Consider the following 7,701-nt stretch of genomic DNA (forward strand, 5'->3'; position numbering starts at 1 on the left):
CCTTTTTTAAAATTTTTATTTTCTTTTTAACATTTTTACTGAAGAGGATAAACATTATTTTTCTTTTTATTGCTTTCATTAATGCTTGTAAGAGCTGCGCCAACTCACTCACACCGAAATAGGTTGTGCTGAAATGGGTTCCGCCAAAACCAGCCAAATCGGCCGCGCCAAAGTGGCTGCGCCGAAATGTCCTACACCCCCTTTTTTTTCTATCTACTTGATATTCCTGCTATTGCCATCCTTATCCAGATGCCTAACCTTACTCTGCCTCTTATTCAGTTCACCTGTTCTTTCTCCCTCCCCAGCACAACTAATTACCCCATTATGTTCCCATCTTAAATATGCAGCTCCCACCTTTCCTCATCCCTGTTGCTCCATGTTTGCAACCTACCCCACTACCTACTATGACATAAAACACAGCTCTCAACAATTCTTCCAGTCTCCATTCTCAGAGTCCTAATAGCATGTGATAGCTGATATGTTAGAGCTGCATCATCGTATGCATCATACTATTACCACAAGTAATCTGTTATATTGCACTTGAGCATCATTTAAGTATGAATTTAGCATGACACAAATTTTCATAGAGATAGGGCACAGGCCTTTGAGCTGTTAAACTCGTCATTTTATTGATGTTCTGAAGAAGTGTCATACTTGAATTGAAATTTTATTCACTCTCCACACATGCTGCCAAACCTGCTTAGTTCTTCCAGCATTTTCTGTTTTTAGTCTCATTAATTGTATATCCTACTTCTGATATTAATGGAAAGAATCTTGTGTAAAATCTGTAATATGCAGATTCCACTGTGACCATCAACTGGAAAATTTTACAATAAAGGATCTTAATGTGTGTGGTGAGAACAAGGTATGTTTTTGCCAGATTTTCATACATTTTAAATTCTAAACTAATCATTCTGAGTCTGTTTCTTTGGTGTTTTGAGAGCTGGTCTGTTTGTTTGTAGTTAACAGGTGCTATCTCTAAACTCTTATCAACAAAGTTAACCAGCCAACACAGTGCATAGGTGAAGGTTCTGATACTGATGATGCAGCAAAATATCTTACTGCTACAACATTATGCTAAATACAACTGAAAGAATGAAAAGAAACACTGCACATAATTATTTGACTACAAATGGTGCACATAATGATTTATTATCAACAAAACAGGAAGATTAGAGAATTGAAGAACAAGCATGTGAACAAAAAAGCATTGCAGCTTTACAAAAAATGACATAGAACCTTTCCTTGTTATCACATGTCCCAAGACACTTGACAATCACCTAAAACCAAGAGATAAACCAAAGTCAAGCAATTAATAGTGTATAAGAATTAAAAGAGGGAATAAAAACATTATTTGCATTGTAGGCATGTTCGGTAAAACAGTAGAAAATTATTAGAATGTCATGAGGAAAATATGCCAAGACCTTGCTGCCAAACATTAAAGCATTGCACTTCATAGCTGGCTTCTTCGGAGTTGCAGGCGGCACATATGTTTATTTCATTTAAAGCCTCACAAGCGACTTTGGGGAATGCTGTCACTCATTTGCTCCCCACCACGTTCGCTTGCTCCCTCTCTCCCGGTCTCACCCGATCGCTCGCTCCCTCCCACCCAGTTTTGCTCCATCCCTCCCTTCCAGTTTCACTCAATCGCTCGCTCTCTCCCACCCAGTTTTAAAGTAAGGAGAAGCAAGTTTAGAGGGGATTTGAGTAAATTTTGTTTTCCCCATTGGCTGATGAGTATTGAAACAGACTGACTAGAAGTTTATTCGAGGTGGCAACCATTAAGACATTTACAAAATGATTGGATGAATATTTGAAACTATGTTCTGGATTGATGGTGCTGGAAGAGCACAGCAGTTCAGGCAGCATCCAAGGAGCAGTGAAATCGACGTTTCGGGCAAAAGCCCTTCATCAGGAATAAAGGCAGAGAGCCTGAAGCGTAGAGAGATAAGCTAGAGGAGGGTGGGGATGGGGAGAAAGGAGCATAGAGTACAATAGGTGAGTGGGGGAGGGGATGAAAGTGATAGGTCAGGGAGGAGAGGGTGGAGTGGGTAGGTGGACAGGTGGAAAGGAGATAGGCAGGTAGGACAAGTCCGGGCAAGTCATGGGGACAGTGCTGAGCTGGAAGTTTGGAACTAGGGTGAGGTGGGGGAAGGGGAAATGAGGAAACTGTTGAAGTCCACATTGATGCCCTGGGGTTGAAGTGTTCCAAGGTGGAATTTGAGGCGTTTTTCCTCCAGGCGTCTGGTGGTGAGGGAGCGGTGGTGAAGGAGACCCAGGGCCTCCATATCCTCGGCAGAGTGGGAGGGGGAGTTGAAATTTTGGGCCACGGGGCGGTGTGGTTGATTGGTGCGGGTGTCCCGGAGATGTTCCCTAAAGCTCTCTGCTAGGAGACGCCCAGTCTCCCCAATGTAGAAGAGTCCACATCGGGAGCAACGGATACAAAAAATTATATTAATGGATGTGCAGGTAAAGCTTTAATGGATGTGGAAGGCTCCTTTAGGGCCTTGGATAGAGGTGAGGGAGGAGGTGTGGGCGCAGGTTTTACAGCTCCTGCAGTGGTGGGGGAAGGTGCCAGGATGGGAGGGTGGGTTGTAGGGGGGAGTGGACCTGACCAGGTAGTCACGGAGGGAACGGTCTTTGCGGAAGGCGGAAAGGGGTGGGGAGGGAAATATATCCTTGGTGGTGAGGTCTTTTTGGAGGTGGCTGAAATGTCGACGGATGATTTGGTTTATGCGAAGATTGGTAGGGTGGAAGGTGAGCACCAGGGGTGTTCTGTCCTTGTTACGGTTGGAGGGGTGGGGTCTGAGGGCGGAGGTGCGGGATGTGGATGAGATGCGTTGGAGGGCATCTTTAACCACGTGGGAAGGGAAATTGCGGTCTCGAAAGAAGGAGGCCATCTGGTGTGTTCTGTGGTGGAACTGGTCCTCCTGGGAGCGGATACGGCAGAGGCGGAGGAATTGGGAATACGGGATGGCATTTTTGCAAGATGTAGGGTGGGAAGAGGTATAATCCACCAACAACATTTGGAACTATGTAGCTTACAAAGATGTGGGCTCAGTACTGAAAAACTGGACTGAGAATGAATGGATATTTGATGAATGACATGGACATGATGGGTTGAAGGGCCTTTTTCCCATGCTGTAAAAATCTCTAACTCTAAAACACCGAAGGTTAATGGGAGTTAAAGAAGGCATTTTAATTTAGCCTGACATGTGAAACATAGGGATGAAAAACAACCCATGCAATTTTCCCCTTCCTAAACCATTGACTTTTCAGCAATTTTGATATTTACCTGTTCTTTATTAAGCAAGAAAACAGGTCACCCCTAGATTCTTTTCTTGAAATAAAGTATATGCATTGCTTACGAGCTTAACCATAGGATTCTGAAGTGGTGTTTTTCTTCTCAGTCCAATCTTTCTGGACAAGAAAAGGAGCAGCTCCTGAAAGGGAAATTTCATATTTTTTTTTGTTTCCTCTTGAGCCAGGAAGAAAAGGGTTGTTCCAAGCTTGAGTCGCACACAGATACCTTGAACCGCTCTTTCCGAAATTACTTTTCCTCTCTGACCCTTAGTTGCGTCAGTGGTAACAGCTTCCTGTCACCTGGACCCCAGCTTCTTCATGTTGCATTCAGAAAGGAGTCAATCTTGTGTCATTAGATGGATATCTAGATATTAAAACCTGCAACGTAAAAGGAATAGTTGTTATTCTAATTCCTGGAGTGCATTTTCAATCAGGTCAAATGATGATGGATCATGTGGAACTGGGAACTGAGGGAAGATGATTCAAACATTGTCCTGCTAAGCCATATGTCATTAAATAATGTAAATAGTCAATAAATATTTATCACTCTTCCTGTGTATTATCCAGTCTTCATTTTCCAAAAGCATCTTGAGCCCAGTGTGATATTTATGCAAAACCAAGTGGGCATCAGATTTCTTACCATAGATCTGTTGCCTCACCTCAGCCTTCCTCGTATATTGAGCTGTTAAAATCACTGCAGAATGTTTAACCCTGAATATGTGTAAAAACTATTAATGGAGACAAAAACTCATCTTAAATGGTGACAGAAGTTATTTGTGTTTAGCACATATTTCTCATTGTTGAACATTCTTTAGTGGCTTAGTTTTGTCTTGAGCCAGACTTCAGTAGCTCGTTAATGTTTGACCTATTTCCAAGACATTTACCTTTGTTATTACAGTGGTGTTATGACTGAAAGACTTTTATAATAAACTGCAAAGCATTAATTTAACAAAATAATTCTAATTGGACCTGAAGCCAATAGAAAGGGTCCAAAATGAACACTTGACATTTCAGTAAATACGTTGACATTTTTTGTAAAATACTACTTTCAGTTCCATTCTTTTCTCTCACTTCAATTTCACGGAAACATGGATGCAGATTTCTAGATGTGGTACCAATGATCATGGATGACTTGTACATTGAAAGAATGGAACCCTTTCTTTGAGAAAGCCATCCATGGTATGAGATGGCAATCTCAATGCATTGTGTGTACAGTCAAAGGTGGTCTGTGCCTGAGGAAAGTCAGTTACGTTGGCAAAGCCTGTTGTCCGGGCTGCAGCACTGACTTTGTCATGGAGGAACGAGATGAAATGGTATGATCTTGCACAAGCTTCATCAGCAACTGCCTTAATACATCTGTCAGTTGATAATTGAGAGCCCGTATAAATCACCAGAGCATCTGTGAAAACAGCCAATTGCATAAAAAATATGTAGTAGCTCTCACCTTGATGGCCACACACTACATCAGGTGACAAGTTCTGCTGCAGCAGTTGGTATAGTTCAGTGATAATATCTCAAGATATTCTTAAACTGTCGTGACAGTAAGCCTCACTCACCTGCAGAAAATAGCTTCAGGGACAGGGACTTTGGCATTGATGTAGCTCCTCCACATCCTGGAAGCCCCGCAGTGTGCATTCTCCATGTGGAGGCAGGTGCTGCAGTTTGCTCCTGGTCCTGGGCTTGCTAATGCATCTGTTCCTCTTGAATTTCTCTGTGTTGTCATCACACTGCTACCATAGTGACAATATCCCTGCTGCAAAGCGTTTATAATGAGAGCAGTCAGAATTTGTATCATCCATAAGTAACAGTTTAGCATCATCCATAATATAATGGGACATTGAGTGCTTAATCTGACAAGGAGGGCAATGGAATGTCCTTGCATGGTCCTTTGATATATAGGATTAATGTGTGCAACACTAGCAAATGTCATACAATTACAGTTGAAACTTAAAAAAGCTGTATGGTAACTTGCCCCTCCCCCAGTCACATCAATCAAGAAAGGCTGCATTGCATATAAAAGCACATTGGAGAATACTTACAGTTTAAGGTGAGTGGAAATCAGTTTCGTCTTCTATGCAATCTATGAGATTTTGGATTATCTTTGTTAATTGTTGACTGCATGTGCCACTTTTAAGGTTTCCTGTGATTACTGCTGCCTTGTAAAAATGACCATGTTCAATTTGTAATGACAAAGCCCGATTGCTTGTAACCAGGATTTGTATCCTAACAATTGAACACTGCCTGTATTTTACATGTAGAGTATAATTATTACAGATTTCATTGACCTGTACTATTGAAATGTTTCAGTAATGCAATTGACCTTTCAAGGAAACTCAAATTATTCACATGTCCTCACACAGGAAGAAAACTTACTTAATTCATTCCGTGTATGTTTTTTAATTGTGTTTGTGAATTTGAACGTAGAAGGCAACACAGGTCATGCTTCACAGAGTAAGTCTCAAGCTAAATCTGCTAAAATAAATGAAGGAGTCCATTAGTGCTGGGTTAACCACATTGCATGTATCTGTAATCTCATTTTATATATAGTGCTTTACATTAGCATTATTATCTCATTGTCCATGAATAATTCCCCACCAAGGTTTGGTGCACTTTGCTGTTTCCTGAACTGTTTCTACATCTTGACCCTTTGATCTAAGATCATCTCTCACAAATGCACTCATCTTATCCCTTGTTAAGAGCACCATATCAACTCCTTTTCACTTTTGCCTATCCTTCAAAACAATAAACATACTTAGATATTCAATTCTGAATCTTGGTCGGCATATTGCTAAGTCTCCATAATGGCATTTAAATTATACTCATTTACCTCAATTTGTGGTTTCAAATCATCAACTTTATTGAAAATGCTGTATGCATTCTCTTAAAATGTCTGTAATTCTGTCTTTCCACAGAGATCAGCAACATGGAAACACGGAAACATGAAAAATATGAACAGAAGTAGGCCATTCAGCCCCTTGAGACTGCTTCAGCATTCAATATCATCATGTCTGATCATTCACTCAGTATTCTGTTTCCACTTTCATGCCACATCATGTCCCTTTAGGCCTAAGGCTTATATTTAATGCCTTTTTGAAAGCATTCAGTGTGTGGCCTCAACCACTTTCTGTAGCAGAGTTCTGCAGGCTCACTACTCTCTGGGTGGAGAAGTTTCTTCTTATCATAATCCTCACTGGCCTACCCTGTAACCTTAGACAGTAATCCTTGGCCCTTGATGTGCTGGTTGTCACGAACATCCTTCCTGTGGCTACCTTACCTAGTCACATTAGAATTGTATAGGTTTCTATGAAATCCCCTTTCATTCTTCTAAACTCCAGTGAATATAGTCCTAATTAATCCAATAGCTCTTCATATGCCAGTCATGCCATCCTAGGAATCAGTTCAATATTTATTTGTTGCACTCCTTCCATGGCCAGAACATCATTCCTCAGATAAGGAGAACAAAGCTGCATTAAATACTCCAGGTGTCATATCGCCAACGCCCGGCAAAATTACAGGAAACCATTGCTGTTCCTTAATCAAGTCCTTTGGAGAACAATGTACTGTTTGCCTTCTTCACCGCTTGCTACATCCACATGCTTACCTTCAGCAGCTGATGTATAAAGACACCGAGGTCTTGTTGCAACCTATCCTTTTCCAATTTATTGCCATTCAGACAATAATCCACCTTCCTGCTTTTGCTACCAAAGTGGATAACCTCAGACTTATTCACATTATACTTCATCTGCATTTGCCCACTCATTCAATTTGTCCAAATCATACTGAAGCTTCTGTGAATCCTCCTCACAGCTCAGCTTCCCATCTAGTTTTATGTTATTGTCAAACTTGAAGATATTACCTTTAATTCTCTCCTCTAACTCATTGATATATGTTGTGAATAACTGATCTCTAAGCACTGATCCTTGTGGTACCCAACTTCTGCCACTCAGAAAAAGACCCGTTTATTTTTATTATTTATTTCCTGTCTGCCAACCAGTTTTCTATTCATGTCAGTATACCATAGCCAATTCCATATCCTTTTATTTTACATTCCAATCTCTTATGTGGGGCCTTATCGATCACATTCTGAAAGTACAAATATACCACATCTCCTTGCTCACCTTATGAACACCAATGGTTACATCCTTCAAAAATTCCAGTCAATTTGTCAAGCATGATTTCCCTTTTGTAAATCCATGCTGAATGTGTCCAATCCTGTCACTATTCCCCAAATGCTCTGATTTTTGTTTACATTATGGATTCCAGCATTTTCCTTGCCATCAATGTCAGGCTAACCAGTCTATAATTCCCTATTTTCTGCCTAGCTCCTTTTCAAAATAGTTGAGTTACATTAGCTGCCCTCTAATCCATAGCAACTGGTCCAGTGTCGAGAGAACCTTT

At 40.9% G+C, this 7,701-nt stretch overlaps 1 long non-coding RNA gene across 1 annotated transcript; it reads right to left on the minus strand.

The window, feature by feature from the left end:
• Window positions 1-1,144: 1,144 nt before the first annotated feature.
• LOC140481016 (uncharacterized) lies at window positions 1,145-4,967 on the minus strand. Its single transcript, XR_011961452.1, has 3 exons — window positions 4,860-4,967; window positions 3,296-3,681; window positions 1,145-1,280 (listed from the first exon to the last, which is right to left on the minus strand). It is a non-coding gene; the product is annotated as an uncharacterized lncRNA (long non-coding RNA).
• Window positions 4,968-7,701: the final 2,734 nt, after the last annotated feature.

Source organism: Chiloscyllium punctatum, chromosome 9, assembly GCF_047496795.1.
Source record: "Chiloscyllium punctatum isolate Juve2018m chromosome 9, sChiPun1.3, whole genome shotgun sequence".
Taxonomy (NCBI): domain Eukaryota; kingdom Metazoa; phylum Chordata; class Chondrichthyes; order Orectolobiformes; family Hemiscylliidae; genus Chiloscyllium; species Chiloscyllium punctatum.